Source organism: Sesamum indicum, linkage group LG11, assembly GCF_026168435.1.
Source record: "Sesamum indicum cultivar Baizhima isolate 11 linkage group LG11, ASM2616843v1, whole genome shotgun sequence".
In the NCBI taxonomy this organism is placed as follows: Eukaryota; Viridiplantae; Streptophyta; class Magnoliopsida; order Lamiales; family Pedaliaceae; genus Sesamum; species Sesamum indicum.
The window spans coordinates 4,471,931-4,493,541 of record NC_142667.1 but is presented as its reverse complement, the minus strand read 5'-3'; positions in this window follow the sequence as shown (position 1 = coordinate 4,493,541).

Here is a 21,611-nt window from a genome sequence, read left to right as displayed (position 1 = left end):
AGTTAACTATGAACTATAGAGTGTGTGTCAAAAGCTCATCATATACAGATACGGACAGTGACTTCTATGGAATTGTCGATGAGATAATTTAGTTAGATTGCCCACTTATTCAAACATGAAAATCATTTTGTTCAAATGTCGTTGGGTCGATCCCATGAGAGCTATGAAGATACATCCGCATTATCATCACCTCATTGATGTAAAATTCAAGAAGGTAGTGCAAAAGAACGAGGACGGGATTGTTGTATGCAAAACAAAAGCTAGAAGAGTTATAGATGACTCTCGATAGGCTGAAGTCGCATTTCAAGAAGAGGAAACAATACATACTCCACAGGTTATGATAGACAATCACAGTTGTGACCTGCATGACGCAAATGATATACAATTGGTCATTGATCTTTATGTTGCAAATCAACAAGGAGCAGGTACACCCCACTGGGCAAATGGTGAATCTGATGACGAAACTGACGAAGATAGCTTCGATGAGGATTACGAAATTGAAGAACACAATAATTATGATTGAAAGTTCACTATTTTTGTAATCAAACATCTGTAAAAATTTATGTAAAAATTATTCATTAATATATTTCTGTGATTGTTTCATACAAATAATTATATATATATTTTTAAAAAATTATTCAAATTAGCTATGGTTATAAGTAGCTCGGACCATTCCCAATCCATTTCAAGTAGGCATGGTCAACAAAAAAACTATCCCTTAACTAACTGATCCTTATTGTACGCGAATAATGTCAAATTTCAAGTTGGAACAGTCAAATAAATAACAACCGTACCTGACAATACTACAATATTTACAAAAAAAAATGAGAGAAATTAAAAAACTAGAGTTGTGACGTCCGTAGAATTTTTCACATAATCGGGAGACTAATTGATAATTATTAAGAATTTAAATTTAATTAGTAAATAAATTATAAATTGAATTTAAAATATAATAAAACTTGAACGGATTAAATTGGAGTTCGTTATAATATTTGAAAACAAATTATATTAATTAAGAAAATTAAAAAGGACGTGATTGGTATTTTAAAAAAAAATTAATTAAATATATAAAATAATAATAATATTATATATATATAATAGATATATATATAATGAGTGAGGAGAGAGAGAGAGAGAGTTTGAGGTGACGTGGTGGGGCCTCTCCTTTTTACTCCTTTTCATTTTAAAACATACACACACATGCACAACAATACACACACATTTACACAACACAATTACACATACACAGTTCCGCAATATCTCAGGTATGAAATTTTGATTTTAGTTTATATTAATTTATAATTATATTATTTAATTAATTCTTTTACTAAAAATAGTTTATATTGAGCGATGTACTATTTAACCAGAGTACATTTTATGATTTTGGCTATTTAAATAAGTGTCGAATTAAATATCATATTTGATATAAAAATGACATAGTTAGGTAATTAAATTATTAGATTTGTTAGATTTAATTATTATTATAGTTAATTTACACAATTCCATCGAAATAATTAATGAAATATGTAATTCTATGTATTGTTGCTTAATTAAATTATATAGTAATGATAAATTGAAAGAAAGTTCATAGAAATATTTCGGAAAGTATATTTAAAGAATATTATGTTATTAAAAAGGGAAGATGAGGTTTTAATGATAATCTCATTTACGGATGTTATTAAAAACGATAGTTATAAATATATTAGGGGTTTGATTAAATGAGTTCTTATGAATTAGTTAATAAATTAAATATATGTTTGAGAAGTTTAGAAAGTGTAGTTATCTAAAATAAAATGGAACAGGGGTTTGAACTTTAATATAAATAGAATATTAAAAGATTGGTGGAAAATGTACGAACATTATATAATATTTTATTTAGAGTTTATGATATTCTATATATATATATATATTGATTATACGTATAATATCTATTATATGACGTGACGACAAAGTAGAGGGTTGACCTCGTGAAATCGAAGCATTTTGGGATTTAGGGTAAGTATAGGTATTTGGATTTATATATAGCTATATGTGTAATATTGAATATATTATATATATTGGTTTCTTGGATGTGGTCCTGAACTTTGCTTTATATTTATATACGTGGATTTCGTATATTGATTGTTTATATAATTAGCTGTGGATTATTTGTTAGATTACCATAATATCGATGAAATTATTACATATAATGTAGGGACATGCGGGATATGATTATGTGATGATTGTATATTTGATTGTTGTATGAAATCAAATTGGAAGTTATTATTAAGGAAGTAATTATTATAAAGAATAGAATGATGATCGTGAATTAAAACAAAAGATGGTGCTTACCTAGTTGAGAACACAATCAATGGTTTATGATAATGTGATTGATGATGATATGATATGAAAAATAAATGAATTAAGCTAGGTACCATGGCGTGTAGGGTACTGGGATATTCTGGACAACGGGGAATATCTAGTGTTGTTAGCTACATAGTGGAGTGGTGTGGGGATACTATGTTTGTTGTGATGTCCTGTGCTGATATTGCTACGCACTAGAGTAAGAGAGTGTGGGGATATCCCATACAACGGGTATCCTGTGCTGTAGATGATGATGGCCGGCGAAATTATTGACTGATGTACTCCAACTAGAGTAGGTAGGGCCCTTAGTTAGTATTATATTGTGGGTTGATGTACTGTCATGGGCATGCATTATTCTTTATATCTGCTATTGCTATAGGATGAATATTTGTTAATTAATGTGATTGCATTGTACGTGACTTGCGGTTTATGTATATATATAGACTGATTAGCTATACTTATTGAGTAGGCAACTCATTTCATGCCAAACTTTTTAGGGAATAGGTAACACTGACTAGCTACATTGAACTTTGAGTTGTGCCGTCGTTCTTATTAGGTAGGTCAGCCGTGATATCTGAAGCCTGAGTTTTGGCTGTTTGGTTGTTAAATATTCTAGTATTTTATCGGGTTTGTATTTAAAATTGTAGTACTACTTTCCTTGAGGTTATGTACATGGGACGTCTAGTGAGGGTAAATATAAACTTTTGTTGGTATATATTATCTTTTGTGATATATATATTATATTGATAAATTAAAATTTTATTTTACGGATTGAAAGGAAATTACTTATAGAATGAGTTTTAATTAAAGAAATGATGAAATAATGATAATTAAATGTAGCGAGTAGGGGGTGCTACAAGAGTTGGTCAAAATAAAATAACCGTGCCTAAAAGGAGTTCCAAATAAATTTAATTTAGTGCAAAATAAAAAGTGGAGGAAAATTTACTTTTAGGAACGATTTTCAAATATTTGACTGTTCCTAAAAAATATTTAAAGCAAATTGTGCCTAAAAGTATAAACAAACAGTTTGTAACATTAATATCAAGAAAATCGTGACTAAATTAGTAACAAAACCGTTCCTAAATATAACAAAAGATTCCTAGTTCTCTTCTCATTATGATATCTCCACATCCGCGAGCGTAATTAATTTTAAATTTAAATGCGTATAAATAATATATATATGTGAAATATATGTGTCAAGAGGACTAAAATTACAATTTCATTTGATCATACGTAAGTCACATCTAATTTTCTGATAAAATTAATCAAAAAATAATTAACATTGTCAAAATTTTAAAATTACAAAACTAAACTAATAAAATTAATTCTTGCAGGACCACTAACCCTAAAAATTATAGGACGAAATTGGTTTTTTCCTGCATATTAGTAATACTGCTACACAACTAAAAAAAAAAAAAAAAAGGCAAATCCCATGTCTCTAATTGCTCCCAAATAATTAATTAATACTAAAAAGTTATATTAATTTAGCACAGAATCCTATCGTACACTAAGAAAAATACTTTTTTTTGTTATCATGACTATAACAATGTATTAAAAGTAAAAATTATTATAAATATTAATTGAGCAATAATGATTAGCTGTTGTTTTTACAATCGATGTCAAAACAAGAGTTTAATGTAATTTTAGTCCCATAATTTAAGTCATTTGATATTTTCGTTCTTTAACTTTCTAGGATAGTATTTTTGCCAAGCATCTTTTTAATTATCAAAATTCAATTCCTTTTTCTTTTGGAGTTTACCCTTTTCACGAAAAAATTACATGTTCATCCCACGTCGCCTTTTAAAATAGGAACTATTATTCCTATTGGCTTATTTTTGTTAGTATATTTTATCATTTAACTTTTTAGTATAACATTTTGGTCCTACATTATTTCAATTTCGCGATATCAATTCTTTTCTAGCTGGAGCTACCCTTCTTTCCCGTAAAAGTGAACTTTAGTGAGAAAAATAACTAAAATTTAAAAATTAAAAAAATAAAGGATTAAAATACCACCTTAAAAAGTAAAAAATAAAATATAAAATAAATTAAATTATGAAATCAAAAATATAATTAAACCCGAAATAATTATGAAACAAAAGAAAGAAAGAAAATCTCGTATTATTTTTTTCATTATGTAAAATAGGGTTTCCCAACTTCTACATGAAAGTCGAACAAGTAACCTATTTTTTGATAAAATTGTTGTAAAGTTGTTTTTAATACACGTGGTTGAGGTTTATAAATGGATGTGATAGTTGTGAATTATGTTAGAGAAAAGACAGCCCTCTTTTTCAGCAAAACTCTTATCTAGGCCTTCTTCTCTCTGTGTACTAATTGCCCAACAAACGAAGAAATTTTCTCTCTCTCTCTCTCTTCTTTCTTCTCTCTATATTTATATATATATATATATATATATATAAATGTATGTGAGGGCGGAGAGGGAGTTGCAGAAAATAATGTAAGGACAAAAAGCTATACATAAATGAAAAGATATCTGTCTTCAGCTTTCACTGACAATTACGTATCTGTGTGTCTCTGCACAAGGGAGAGATGCGATTCACCGACGCGTCAAATCATCATCATATCTATATATATTGAAAGAAAACAACTTTCTATTAATTATCTAAAATTTTATATGCTTCGGGAATTTATACATGTTAATTTTTATATTAATTTTACGTGAAATGCTTATCTTTTTATATTAATAAAAAAGCAAAAGAACTCAATGAAAATAAAAAATAATTTACCATTTTATATTTTTTAAAATTAAACAAAAAAATCCCACAGAATAGCGTTACACACATTATTTTTAAAAAAATAAATTTTAAAATTATATTTATATCATTATTTAAAACTATTGGATTTAATTTGAATTTATAATTCAAATTTGACTAACAGATCAATAATTTTACTTAATTCAAATAACGGTATAAATTTAAAATCGTTATTTGTGTAAATATATATTATGGACAAAATGCATGAAATCCCTCTATGTTTTAAAAAGTATGCAAAAAATACCCCCTTATTTTCAGAATAGGCTAAAAACTCCCTCCTATTTTGTTTTTGTTAGCAAAAAACCCACATTCTGTTAGCAACTAATGGGAAATGGAGGAGACGCGCTTTTGCTGCATTTGGTAGTTATTTTCTACGATTTCGGTTCATATTTAATGATAATTTGGACTAAAACACCCTTCTATGGGTCTATATAATATACAAAGATCTTTTTGACTTGTTTTGTGTCTTCCTTTTGTCATTTTCAAACCCTAAAAATAAGTATTCAATTTTGCTATATGAAATTTAAGTTGAAATATTAAATTATATTTAATTTATTTAATATTAAATATTAAATTATATTATATTTAAATTCAAATAATTTTATAATTATTAATTATTAAATCTAAAATTATTTTTAATTAATTAACATATATATTTAATTACAATAATTATTATTAATTAGCCAAAAATATTTAATTATTATAATTATTTAAAATGTTCTTAATTAACTAAAATATATTTTAATTAATATAATTAAAATTAATTAAAAAATTAAAAAAAAGAAAGAAAATCTACTATTTCGCTCCATTTTCGTCGGAAACTTGTTTCTAAGTTTTTGGCGTCGTTCGAACGAATTTCTAATGGCCAATGGTACCATTAGAATCCTCTCTTCAAGACCAACATTTTCTTACGCTCAATTTGAGTTTTCGTCGATCATAGAGAGTGGGCTCAAGCAACGATCGCCGAACATGTTTGCTGTTGATTCGTCTCCGTCCAGTTGAATCTCGGTCTCCAACCACCACCGTCAGACTCGTCTTTTCAAATAATTCTAACGAGACCGACTTCACTCAATTTGGTAAAGAATTTATGGAGATACGATGATTTTAACAAAATCTTGTCGCCGACGACGAGATTTTGGGGCGAGCCGGGGAGGGGGGCGGGGCAGGGGGTACGGGGATAGGTGGGGGTAGTTAGTCTTTTTTTTAATATATAATAATAATATATTTTTAAGATTTTAAATTATTTATATATAATATAAGTTAAATAATTTGTTGAATCTAGACGTTTTATTTTTTTAAAATCTAATTGTTGAGATTAATTGATTAGATGTAACGATCAATATTTGATAAAAAAGATCCAACGGTCATTAAAATAAGAAATAATATATATTAAAACTCATTTTCTAAAAAATTAACACCGTTATTTGGATTTAACTGAAATTGGGCGATTAAGTTGAGTTTTACAAAACACATGGGAGCTTTTAGCCTATTATGAAAACATAAAAAAAAATTTTGCAAATTTTTTAAAGCACATGAGGTTTTATGCATTTTGTTCTATATATTATATAATACATATATATAATTATATATATATATATATATATATATATATATATATATAACATAGAGAGGGGAGCGGCGCAAGGGAGCTTAGGGAAGAGGAACGGGTAGCGACGGCAAAGAACAAGTGGCGGGACGACTGGGGAAAAGGGGGAGGGAAGAGGTGAAGGGGGGAGAAGGCAATTGGATTAGGGTCGGTGGGGGCGGGCGAAAATCAATGGCATGAGGGAAGAGTTGGGAGGGGGAGGGACGGGCGGGTGGGGAGAGACGATAAATTTTATATATATTATTATAAATATTAATAAATTATATACATAAAATAATTTTTTATAGTTATTAAGTCATTTTCTTGTATAACATTTTTATATATTTTTGTATTTATAAAGAGGTAAATGTAATATATATAGTAAGGTTAACATTATTATATTTTTTCTTTACAAGTAGTGCAAAATTATCAAAATGCTAAAAGTAGGGTAAAATTAGAAATTTATATAATTTATTTTTGCTAACTTTAGCATTTTTCATCCGTATTCACGAAAGGAGGTCAAATATAAATAGTGAATTTTGGAAGGATGTGTAAATATAATGTTGAAAGTTTTTTGGAAGAAAGTGCAATTTTGTATTTTTAGAGGCTGTCTAAATGTAATTAATCCAAAAAATATACATATAAATTTTTAATTTTATCCCTTGTTCAACACTCTCCCAGTAATATTTTTATACTTGTAAAGCGGTAAATGTAATATATATATATATATATATATATATAGCCAAAGGATGTAATTATGATAAAATATTGTTACGAAATTAGATAGAAAGTAACCATTGATGAAACTAGTCATCTTTTAATACTTCTTTTACTTTCCATATATATGATGTGAGAGTAACATCGTTCCGCATTATTGCATCTATTTTTTGAAAATATCTTGTTCAAGCAGTTCATTTATATTCAAGAAATCAATGCAACAATAGTGTACATCTCATCTTATATATAAAAAGTAAAAGAAAAGTACAATAAAAACTTACTAGGTTTTCCATCCATAACGGCTATTTTTTATCCAATTCAATTGAGAATAATATTTTATTATAATTACTTCTTTTTTATTTTATATATGCATTACATTACCCCCTTGCAGGTATAATAACACTACTTGGGTAATGCCAAAGGTTGGGCATTGCAGGTATAATAACATTACTTGGGTAATGCCAAAGGTTGGGCAAAATTGAAAGTTTATATATTTTTTTGCTAACATCAGTACTTTTCGTTCAAACCGTAAAGGAAGAAAGTCAACTATAAATAGATAATTCTCAAAGGATTTGTAAATGTAATTTAAAATTTTGTTTGGGAGATAATGTAATTTTGCATTTTGGAGAGGGTCTAAGTATAATCAACCCAAAAAATAAAGTAAAGCTAGGGTTACGCTATCTATTTTATTAAGAAAAAGGCTCAAATATAATTTTCGTCCTGTCTCTTTTGTATTTTTAATTTTTTGTCCTTTATCTTTCTAGAGTAGCAAATAGGTCTTGTAACTTTTTAATTTTTGACGATTTAGTTCTTCAGTCTCCAAAGTTTGTAAATATCGCTGGAGAAAAAAAAAAAGGAGGTGCCATGCATGTGCTTTTTTTAATTTGAGGCTTTTGTTTTTATTGATCAATTTCTGTCAGCATAAAAATATATTTTTGATTTTTGCCATTTTGGTATACTAAATTGACCAATGAAAACAAAAGTTCTAAATTAAAAAAGCACGTGATGGGTACATACACTTTTTTCCAACAACATTTGCAAACTCTTCGATGATTGAAGTATCAAAATTGCAAAAAATTAAAAAAATTACATAATCTATTTACTATCCTATAAAAATAAAAGATTAAAATATCAAAAAGAAAAAGATACAGAACGAAAAATTGCCTTTAGTTCTTAAGAAGAAATGAGTAATATTTATATTTTTCAAATTAGGTGCGTTCTAATTCAAGAATTATCATAAATTGATCACATACGACAAACGTTTGCTAGGGCGTCCGGATATTATTCTCTTCCTACCAAAAAAAAAAAAAAATTGTGGCAATATAAATCACCACGACTTAAAAGTTAAAAATTATAGTAAGTTGATATATTAACCATGATAAAAATAATTAATGCTAAAATTTAAATTTTTACCACAATTTATTAATATTTATTATGATTTTTAACTATAGTCGAAACATTTGCCATGGTTTTAGTTATAGCTAATTCATATTTTGATCTCCTTATGGAAACAAGGACCAATGGTCATTGTGGAGTCGTGGTTAATTTGTACTGACTATATTTTTTTTTTTTTCATTTGACCATATTAATTAACTATAATGAAAAGTCATATTTCTTTTTAGTGTCTGTAATAGTGTTAAAAAATTGATACATGAATTGTTTGTAATAGTTTTTGTTTTGGTGCTAGGAATAAATTGTGGAGAAGTTGAAAATTAGACAATTATAAGAATTGGGATTGTTTAAAAATAAAAGTTAAAAGTTAAAAACAGAAGTTAAAAGTACAAGTATTGGAGGAAAAAAGAGGCGGGAAGAAAATAGAAAAAAAAAAGCATATTTTTTTCTCATCATGAGAGCTTTCCCTCTTTGGAGAGGTTTCTTTCCCTAATCTTAGGGTTTTTTAATTTGTCCCATTTTGATCCTCCTTTAGAGACTAAATCTGCATCAATGGATTCTGGCCTCGTCATGTGCGAGCTGCTGTCGTTTGGGCTCCGTCCTAGCTCTGCTCGTTTTGTGGTTTTGTTTCCAATGGTTTTGTTTTTCTTCCGAATCTAGTGCATGTGTCTCTTTTCCCTGTTCTCCTACTTTGCTCGCTTTGCTCATTTGCTTTGTTTTGCTGCTTCTTCCTTGCTTGTTTGCTTGTAGATCTCCGCCATACTAGCGTCCCTTCGTCGTGAAGGATCCTTTATTTTGCTATGGAGTCTGAGCTGGGCAGGATGGGGTCATCCCTTTCCCACACTAAGGAGGAAGAAACGGGTTTGGTCTGCCCAACAGGGTTGTGGCATGCTTAACCTATCTCGAGGGATTTCTTTATTATGGGGTGCCTTTTGTCCACAAAATCTTTCCATCTAGAAGCCCTGCACGCTACTCTACGGGTGGCTTTCTATCCAATGAAGGGCATGGAGTTTAAACTAATTGAGAGGGAGCAGTTTCTCCTAAAGTTCTTTCATATTTTGGATAGAGATCGTGTGCTTGATATATGACTTTGGGCATACGATAAGAATTTGCTGGATTTGGCCCTATTGGGATTTGCTAGTAGGCTGGATAGATAGAAGGACGTGGACCTTGACAGTAATGGTGAATTTTGGGGATACTCAGTTTGCATTCGTGTAGCAATAAATATCACAAAGCCCCTAAAATGAGCTCTACAAATTCACACGATGTAAGGGGATGAACACTTGGTAAAGTTCACGTATGAAATGCCCCTGAACTTTTGCTACTTCTGTGAGTGTTTGGGGCATTTTTCTCATCAATCTGAACTTCAGTTACAGGAGGACTTTAGTGATCCAGGGCATAATACACCTTATGAAAGTTGACTCCAAGCTGCAGCGCCTTTAAACTATTGTGGTAGAAATGGTGGTACCCTTTAATCTACCCCCTATCCCCTCTCTCAACCCATACTCCCCTACCTGTGACGTCTTAGCCTGAAGACATTCCCACCCCTCTCTCTACATCCTTGTTATTGACCTCAACCTTGCACCAAACCCCAAAATTGAGAATCCCTCCCCTGTCTTCCCATACCCCCAGCACCAACCTTGTGAGCCTTGTTTAGACATCTCCCCCCCCCCCAGATATCTTTTACTCCAAAGTGGCAGCCTTGTCCCCTCTCCCCAGCTCTCTCCTCTAATCCATCTGCATCCATATCTACCCACCCACCCTATATTTTTTCGACCCGCTAACTTCTGAAAAAGCCAATCCCCACAAACGTTATTCTACAAAGACTGTCAGTTCAGGACCTCAACAGATACCATCCCAAAAACGTCAACTGGAGGATGAGAACTCTGATTAAGAACTTGTGACTTAGAGTCCACGAAAGATTTGCTGGATTACAATACCACTGCTGGATGTGACCAACTTAGAGGCGGAGACTGCGGGGCAGTCCCATCATTCGGCATGAGTCTCTTAGTTTGGAACTGCCAGGAATTAAAGGGCCTTTGGATGGTTCAGCACCTTGGCTCCCTCACTCGGGACAATAACCCCTCGATTTTCTTGGCAGAAAATAATTATTCCTTTGCCGTATTGACTAATTGAAAAGAATATTTGATATGAACGGTCTCTGTGTCCCTTCATGGGGTAAGAGCGGGTTGGCATTGTTGTGGCCGAAATTATTATGAGTCCTACTTCAGAGTTATTCACAAAACCACATTGATGTATCAATTCAGCTGGAAGATAGTTAGTACTGGTGGCACTTCACAGGTTTATACGACGAGCATGCTACAAATCAAAGGGAACTGACATGGAATATTCTATCTCGCCTGTATGCTCAGTCTCGTTGGGCCTTGCTCTGTGCGAGAGATTTCGATGAAATATTAGATCAGTCAGAAAAACTTGGAGGTTCTCCACACTCGAAATGGCAAATACGAAACTTTAACAGGGCCCTGGATCACTATGAGCTTGTTGATTTGGGTTTTTAAGGGGACTCCCTTGATCGAGCTTTTCCAAACTTGGGGTGGTCCCAACTTTTCGCTGACGCTTCTGTCAGGTATATGCCTATGAACTGTTCTGACCACATGGCCTTAGTCATTCGATTGGCTGATAGACCAAATTATGCAACACGAAGTGCTCGGTCGTGGAGCTGTGAAGCAACTTGGTCATAGTGGAAACAATGTGAACCAATGGTCGCTGACGGCTGGGGGTCCTATTTGGGGTACAATAGGGATTAAGGAATTTCCGAATAGATCGAATACTCTAAATCTAGTCTCAAAAGGTGGAGTATGACGACTCTTTGAGTAAATAAGAAAGAAGTCAAATTCTTGGAAAGTAAATTAGGATACTTGATCAAGAATCGGATCCCTCCCGAGGTTAGCAAGGACATTGAAATGATTCAAAAAGAATTGGAGAGTATTGCATCGCATGAGGAAATGATGTGGAAACAACGGAGTAAAGTTTTATGGCTTTAGGAAAGAGACCATAACAGTGTTTTTTTCCATAGGCGAGTGAGCAAATGTTTTCAAATGAACTTTATTAGAAAAATTAAAAACTCTTAGGCTATTCACAAGGGAACTTAGGTGAGTATAGAGGAGGGTATCCAACAATGTATCTCTTCTCACTTTGGGAACGTCTAAGCATCCAACCGACCCCAATTCGGTATTATTGCCAAAGGAATGGAGCATTTGTGAACTACTTTGGATCCTAGTATGGCGTAGGAACTGCTGCAACGTTACACAGGTCCTGAAGTTAGGAGGGCCTTATTTCAAGTGGCACCCATGAAATCCCCTAGGCGACATACCCTTTTTCCAAAAATTCTGGCATATAGTTGGTAGAGATGTCACTACGTGTGTGCTGAACCTATTGAATTCTTATGTAATGCCACCGGGCTTGAGCCCTACTCATTTAGTCCTTATTCCTAAGTGTAAACACCCCGATTTTCTTATACAGCTTCGACCGAATAGTTTATGCAATGTCGTCTATAAAATTGCTTCAAAAGCCATGGCTAATCGACAGAATGTTTTCTTAGATAGGATTATTTCCCAGGTCAATCAGCTTTTGTGTCTGGCTGGCTAACTTTTTATAACGTTCTACTTGCTTTTTGAGCTTAATCACTTTCTTAACACCAAAATCCGAGGCGAATAGGGTTGGATGGCTCTCAAACTTGATGTTAGCAAGGCGTATGATAAAGTTGAATGGTTCTTTTTGGAACAGGTGATGTCTTAGCTAGGTTTCACCTCCCCTTTCATTAGCCTTGTTATACTTTGTGTATATCTGTCTCGTCCAGTTTGGCTCAGTGGTAAACAGTTTGGCTCTCTTGTCCAGGATTGGAGGTGGGGACATTCTCTCGCCTTACCTTTTTTCTCTATGTACAGAATTTTTTAGTTCTCTCTTACAGTATGCTAAATAGGAAGGTTGTATTCGGGGCATAGCGGTCTGCCGGGGAGCTAATATTCTGCCATGCTTCCCCCAAAAACTCTTAGGCTATTCACAAGGTGTTGTAGGCTTACTGAGGTGCCTTGGGCCAAAAAATAAATTTCTTGAAATCTTCAGTGGCTTTTAGCAAAAACACGGGGGAGGATCTTTGCAATATCTTACAGTTGAGCTTACAATCCGGAGGGAGAATAAAATAGAGTTCTATCTTGGGCTTCCTTCTAGAGTTGCTCATTGTAAAAGGGATTTGTTTGCCACGATCCGAGATCGCATTTGAAAAAAAAATTACTGGCTAGAACGAGAAACTCCTCTCACAAGCGGGCAAGAAGATACTCATCAAAGTCGTGATCTAGGCAGTGTCGTCCTATGCAATGGGTACTTCAAATTACCACTCACCTTATTGAAAGAAATCCAAGGTATGATCTCAAATTTTTTGGTGGAGTTATCGGGGAAAGAACAAAATCAGTAGATCTCATGGAATCATTTATGTGAAAGTAAGCTGCCAAGTAGTTTAGGCTATAGGTACCTTCATCTCTTCAACCTTGCAATGTTGGCTAAACAACTATGGCGCATCATGCGTCACTCGGAGAGCCTCCTTAGTTGGGTACTTCAAGCACATTACTTCCCTTCCGGCAATGTTTGCACAGCTACCCTAACCGATCTTCCTTTACTTGGAGACATGTTATGGCATCCCACGACCTCTTTCGTTCGGGCTGTCGATGAAGAGTGGGCTCGAGGTCATATTGGCTTCCCTGACCACGTTTGTTTTAGTCCATCACTCTAGCCCCTGCTTCCTCAGCAAATCTTCGAGTCTCAGAGCTAATCGACCTAATATGTGATGATTGGGACTCAATGAAGATTAAAGAGTTGTTTTGGCCAGTGGATAACGACACTATTCTTAGTTTTCTCTCAGTCAGACTGGTGTACTGGACTTGTTGATTTAGCACTTCTCTCGTACTGGCAACTTTTCGGTCCGGAGCGCCTATCATCTCGCTTGCTCGCTTCAAGATCAATCCTGTTCTAGTTCCCCTCAGAAGAACGAACAGTCTTGGTGGCGGAAACTTTAGCAAGCCAAACTTCTTAATAAGGTTAAGTTATTTGTCTGGCGTGCATGCCTCAACGCTCTTTGGCTAGGGAAAAACCACTCTAAGCGTATCCTGGCCTCTCAATGGGATGCCCTTTCTGTTAGTGCAGAGGAAGATAATATGCATGCTCTGGTTGTAGGAACGCGTGCTGGACTTGAGACTGCCTTGTGTTGGCAAAACCCCCTCCGAACGGGAACTCTCTGTGGTTGGTCTAATTATTACGGATATTTGGAATTTAGCTTCTTGTTTTCATTCCTACTTCTTCAATTAGTTAAACGGTCGTTGCTTCTCTTGTAAATGTTGATATTTCCATGGAATAAAATCTCTCTTTCTCGTCAAAAAAAAAAAAAATAGTGAGAAATCTATCTTCAATTACACTAAAAATCTTTAGTCGTATCCTGATTATATGCAGTCAATCTTTTATTTTTTTTTTTTTTTTAATTTTTGAACATGCAAATATTGTGTTTGACACATATATTAGAAGCGTGTCAATGTTGTATTTAAATCTAGTGTTAACAGCAAATTCGTCCCCTAACTTTGGCTATTTTTCATTTTAGTCCTTTAACTTTAAGCGATTGCATTTTAGTCCCGTAACTTTCTGAAAAAGCTCGATTTTAGTCCTCCAACCAAACCTGACCAGATTTGCGCTAAATACTGGACCATTTTACTCCTTTACTACTTTAAAGTGCGAATTTTAGTCCATTTTCACTATTCTTGCATTTTTATCCATATTTTTACCCATGCTCACCTAGAATGGTATAAGAGCCTAGGTTTATTGAAAAAAATATTTGTTTATATTACATTTAGATATCATTTATCCACTAATGGAGGAGACTCTTTGAGAGAAAATGGAACCAAATGAATGTTCGAATTACGATGAGAGTAGAAAATATTTGCAGATTTTGGAAATACAAAGAAGGGAATTTCTCATGGAAATTCTTGACAAATGTTACAACAGTCCCAAGAGGATTGACCCAAATCTTCTCATTCCAGCAGAAGAATAAGAATGGTTGAGAAGTTTTCAAGTTCGACAGATACTACCAGGAAACACGGTGAGGCATTTACACTCCACTGAAGTCCATGGTAGAATTCCTACATAGTTATAGTTCTAAAAATTATGATTAAAGGAACTAACTGGAAAGAACACGAGTTGGATGCCTCGAAGATCTACCAAGATTTGAGAGAAGTACAAAAGACAATTCAAAACTATGGACATATGTTAATTCTTATACCTACGAAAATAGAAACCTCGAGCCAGAAGGTGGAGGAGATATTTAAGATCCTTCTCGATCTGCACAAGGACCGTGCAGATTTGATGTCAGGTATTGCGGATCTAAAGAGAAATCAAAAGAAAAGCCCTAAGACATCAAAATCCAGACAGGAGCGAATCAGAGACACCCTTGGAAGTATACCTCTTCTACATCAGAAGGGGAAAGCCACAGAGATTTCAAAGTTGGAGACCAGAGAAGATCTGATCATCGCATCCATTAGATCTATAAAGTAATGGAGGTAACAAGAGCAGATCTATCAGATTTACAAGAATTGGCGGAACCCTTTTCCCAACTCGGGATTGTGGCTTTAATCAATATCCAAACTAATAAAATCACTCCAGCACTACCACCGCCGGAGGGAAGTACATGTTCCAATGATCCTCCATAGGATCATCCAATGAGAGAGAGTGCTGATTTCCACACCAACACCACCCCAACGTTCGTGAGGTCCAGGTTAAAAGAAAATCCAAGAAGAAATCCGAGAAGAGTACCTAAAAATACACCTTGGGCGAGAACCATGCTCCAGCCCTTGGATCCATACGATGCTATACTTAACCTGGACGTTATCGATTTTCAGAATACTAGAACTGATAGATGAATGGGTTGCAATCGTCAACATAGTAGCAACTACCCTAGAACTCAACATGGAAAACTTCATAAAACTTGTATAGTTAAGTTTGGAGGGATCTGTGAAGATCGGATGGGATAATATCCCAGAAGATACCAAAGCCAGCATCCTTACCGGAGATTCAAATGGCGCAATAGCAGACCAGCTAGGAAGGCTTATCAAGATACACTTCATCGAAAATGGTTATTTCGCAGGAAGTAGAGCAGAAAAGGCTAAAGAAATGCACAAGCTCTCTTCAGTCCTAAATTAAGAAGTATTTGCGCAGTAGATGAATATATCTATTGATTTCACAAGTATCTCTTACAAAGTGGAGTAGCAATAGAAGTAGCAGCTCCAATGTTCTTTGCAAAGATTTGCAGTCCATTGAGGACAATGTTGATCCGATCTTACAAAGTACCTGAAGAACAGCTAGATTCAGTTGCAAGGAGGATGTGTTTCCTTAAAGACAAACTGAAGGATTGGTATTATCAAGCATCTATCCAGAAAAAAATATGAAAAGACTGAGAGGTAAGATCAAACGAACTTGTCTCTGTTGTGATAATAATAATTTTTCAACTATTATAGGAGAATCGAGCGAGCCAAAGAAGGGGAAGAAGCAAGATAGTGCCTCCTACCCTAGGAGTTCTAGAAAAACCTTTTCCCGACGAAGATCATGGTGGTCTACGTCAAAAGCTAGATAATACAAATCCGAACAGAAAATAGGACCAACAAGGGTTTTATCCCAAGGATCTAGATGAGCAGATGCAAGATCCACAGGAAGAACCTCTACAAGGAGAACTTTCAGACAGGCTCATTCTCGAGCCAATGAAAGTTTCAAAGACTACAATTGCTAGACCTGCAGAGCAAGAGGACATATCTCTCCCGACTGTTGGCAGAAACATGGTGAATTGAGAAAATTTGAAGCTAAGGATGACATTATAGATGTAGTCTACTATGGAGATTTGGTACCCATTTACGAATTCGAAAACATTCCATCAGACGAAAGCGTCTGTGAGGAGAAAATAGAAACTAATTCGGATAACCGAGTCAGAATAAGTATAATGAGGGAGATAGATTTCAAACTTCTGAAAGCCTGTCAGGATTCTTTTCTAGGATAACGGTGTCATACAAAACTATGGAAAGAATTATGCGACAAGAATCCAACCTCAACCCCATACGAAGGACTTAGGAATGGAGGAATTGGAAGAGTCCTTAACCAGATAGGATGAACCAAAGAAAGCATCACATAATCTACAAAGTAAGTTCAGGTGAGTTTGCTATACCTATAAAATTTATTGGTAATGTGATGGAAATGCAAGTTATTCCTAAAGAAGAAATTCTTGAAGAATTGAATAAGCTTAGAGAAGAAGTAACTGTCACTATGAATGCATCCATATAGGAACTATTGAAATAGTAATAAAAGCAACTTTTAAAAAAGGAATTGATTCAAAAATACAGATAACAGTAATGGGTAAAGAATCAATAATTTAAGAGATGGTTGTCTTGGGATAATGATAGGTAATCTATGTGTAGAAAAATGAATGTTTAATATTCATCTTAGGATTGCATACAACCTAGTAGACCAGAATTTCAGCAGACTTGACCCTTTATTAGGATTTTAAAAGAAAAGATCTAATGAAAGAAGGTAATAGACCATGTTATATAACTTATAGAATAGATTATGCCATTTCTAATACACATCATTTAGATTTGTTTTTTAGGAAAGAGTACATTGAGATTCCTAAAATTTTCAAGGAATTTGCTAAGGTTATTGTACCAGATCCAATTAAGATACCTAGAATAGGTGGTGTTGATATTGTTATAAAAGATCACCCAATTTTAGATCAAACACTTAGCTCTAGAACTGAGTTTAGTAGCAGAATGTCCTTTCTAGAAGATAGGATCATAGGCCACAAAGGAAAGGAGAAAGAGTTATTATAAACTTTAAGTCCTCAAGAGATTACAGTGTATAACGTAAAACTAAGAAAGAAATTTTTTTTTTCTTGTGATGACTTGTATCATTTGCAGCAACCTGTTGTTGGTAAAAATGAAGACATGTTTGAAATAGCAGACTATGAAATTTTAGTTGCAGGTGTTGCAGGATGAGAAATCGGAGTATAACTTTGGGGTTAAGTTTCCTCGAAGATCATAAACATAGGGAAGAAATGGTAATGGAATGGAACTCAGTCTTGATGGTGTTACCATAAGGATTGAATAATAAGCCCTTTCTCTATATACATATCTGTTGGTATGTTGTATGATCAATATGATACAGAGTATTTTGCAGCTTATATTAATCCAGGATCAGGGATTTGCACGGCAAAACCTGGAGTTTTTCCTAAAGAATAAGGGAAACTTTACCCGTTATTGCAAGAAGGCATTTTTCACAAAAAATCCTAATACGCAATAAGGGAATACGAGAAGTCACGATCATGATTGAAAGAGCATTTGGATCACTCTGGTTTTGGGTAAAAACACCTCCTATTTATTTTCATGGTATAGGTGCCGATATCTTGCTTGGTAACAATTTCATTCAAACGTTTTCAAGATATATGCAGGATAATCAAAGGAATCTGTTAATCTTTACTACTAACTGTGGTAATGAGATACAGGTGTTGCAAAGAGAAAAGACATTTAACAAGATAATGGCTATAAATTTTCACAGCAAACGTGGTGATTCCAATGCCAGATTAACTCATCCGAAAATGCAGGATAAGAGAAAATTTGGTAAGGTTCTTTTGTCTTTCAGCCAACAAGGACTTATCTATAGCGATACCTTCTACAAGGAATCCGAGGAAGAAATTACGAACCTTAAGGAAGCACTGCAAGAAATAAAATCACTAGATATTAGCGAGGAATGCAAGCTTTTTCTTGTGAATGTGAAAAGACTTATTCAGAGGAACTTCAGTGAAAACCCTCTAGCATGGACGGATAGGAACAAGATCAAAGCTACACTAAAAGTCAAGGAAGAATGCAAGTATGAGTGCTTTTGATACAAACCTATCCAGATGAACTAGGACAAGAAGGATATGCAGATGATTATCAAAGAACATATCAGTCTTGGACTCATGAGCTTGGAGTCTCTACCTACAGTAGCCCTAAATTTCTAGTTTGAAATCATGGTGAGATAAAGAGAGGTAAACTCAGATTGGTAACTATCAAGGTATTAATAATATATTAGAGTTTGATGGTTATCACATTCCTAGTAGAGAACACTTAATTGATTGCATTAAAGGAGCAAAAGTATTTTCTAAATTCGATTGCAAATATGGTTTTTATCATATTGAGATGGAGAGTGAATCAAGAAAATTTACTACATTTTTCACACCACAGGGATAATATACTAGAATGTGCTTACAATAGGTTTAGCTAATGCACCCCAAATATTTCGAAGAAAAATGGATAATTTTTTTAAGGATTATTTTGAATTCATGTTTGTTTACATTGGCGACATATTGATTGCGTCTAAGAATATGAAACATCATATTAAACATCTTGAAATATTTTCTAATGCATGTCATAAGGATGGTTTAGTGCTTTCTGAGAAGAAAGCTACTATTATTGTCAATAAATCGAATTTTTAGGAGTTCTTATTGACGAAACAAGAATTGAGTTACAGGATCATATTATGAAAAAAATTCGTAATTTTCCAGATGTACTCAAGGACAAGAAGCATTTGCAGAGCTTTTTGGGAGTTGTTAATTTTGTAGGCATCTTCATTAAGGATCTTGCAAGATACAACAATAACTTCCGACCACTTTTGAACGAAAAGTTCAAAGTGAAAATGGGAATAAATTCACACAAAAAGGGCCCGTGAGCTGAAACAGGTTTAGTAACCTGCCAAAGCATGCTATACCACAAGACGAGGACGATTTGGTAGTCTACAAAAACACCAATGACTAAAGACGGGCAGTAGTGGTCATGAAAAAGACAACTATCGGGGAAGAATCTTGTAGATCTACAGGAGAGTTTTCTTAGAACAACAAGCCAAAATTTGGCACATTAACGAGAAGGAATTCTTTGCGGTTTGGGAGGCTTTTAAGAAATGGTCTATGGTTTTACTTGCTAAAAGAATTTTCTTTAAAGGTTGATAATATTAATGATAAGACTTTCTTAAAAAATAAATTAGAATCAAAGATAGAGAAAGCTCGTATTATCAGATAGCATGTTAAATGCCAATATTATTATTATAAAATCTCATGAAAATATTCTTGTAGATTTTCTAACGAGAGATGGAGGCATCTGAAGCAAACTCCATCATGCTGAGACTCAGTCACCTCCAGAAAACCTCGAGGAGCTTGACAAGAAGTTCGGGTAGCTAGCAGTGAGTGCCCAAGTTGCTGGACAAATCCAAAGATCTGATCTAGACACAGTCCAGTTTGCCATAAGGAGTTCCTTATTAGTATCTACCTCGCTATGGAACGATTTACGAGAATCAATTTGGAAGACATCACCTTTGGGGATGACTCATGAGTTGAGGGAGCATGATCTTAAACAAGCCTTTAGAGTACATGGCTCTAGACCTGTAGCATCGGATTCAAGTATGGATTGCACAAGGCCATCGCCAGACTCTAGCAAAGCGATATTAATTGAGTCATAGGAAGTGCAAGCTCCTGATGATTCAAGTCAACCTAGCACCTTTGAGGTTAAAGAGAGAGAGAGAATTAGCCTTAGACCGATGACAGATACTTCTAAAGTTAATATTAAAGAATTGATATCTTCTTCCGCTTGGCTGGACTATCAACACACATGGGAAGAATTAATTTCCTGGAAAGAAGTAAATCCAGGCAAAACCATCATCGAAACATCCGAAAAATATAATAGGGTCTAGATGTTAAAGGGATCCAAACTAGAGGATGTCAGAGAATAATATAACTTCGGAGCTCTGGCTTCAGATCTTAGTATGTCACCGAATTTTTCGAAAATATTAAAACTTTCAGAATGGATTAGTGGGTCGGTATTCAATTCATGGAAAAATAACCCCCACCTAAAGAGAGGGGACATTCTGGAGATAAAATTCGTATCAGTTGCTCCAGAAACTATAGAAAGAGGGTCTCATCCAGCATTTTATTTTATAAAGTTGCAGAACATGATGTCTTTCAATAAAATCAAAGGTGCACCAAGAGAAGCTCACCTGGTATCAGCTGTTAGTGAAGACGATAACTCCACTAGAAGAGTTTGGGGATTATGGGTCTGTTTCATTGAGATGGATAAAGTCAAGTATCCATTCAAAATTTTCTCAAACAAAGTGAATGGATCGTTCTTGTTAAATTCCATGATGGGAAAGGGCACTGAGTTCGCAGAAAGCTTATTTAGGAAGAAGAGGATGTTAATATGGAAAAATAAGCTAGACCGAAGCTAGGAGGATGAAAACGTGCAACATGTTGCATATTGGGCAATGACATAACCATATATGCCCCTTATTGTGAGAAATAAGAAAAGTCCCAGTTCGGAACAAAAATTTTGGGTCACAAAAAAGAAACCCAAACCAAACCAGGAAACGGGAAAAAGAAAGAATTTTTACAAAAAGAAAAAAAAAATAAAGAATGTAATTTTTGTAAATTTGTCTTGTAATTTAGAATTTTGACAAATTTCATCATTTTCTCGATCAATTTGGCTAAAAAATTGCATATGACTTGCACATAATCTAATTAAGTTGTAATTAATCTTGTAACACAGGGATGTTCGCATTTTAAGTAGTTAATGTAGGAGAGTTGGCATTTAATATTCGTCTTGCACAAATTAATTTACATGACTAAAAGTATAATTTAGTTGGGTTCATCTTATATGCAATTTTCCAACCAAGTTGGAGGAAAAGGATTACAATTGACAAAATTATAAAATAATAGGATTAAATTGTCAAATCAATTTGTA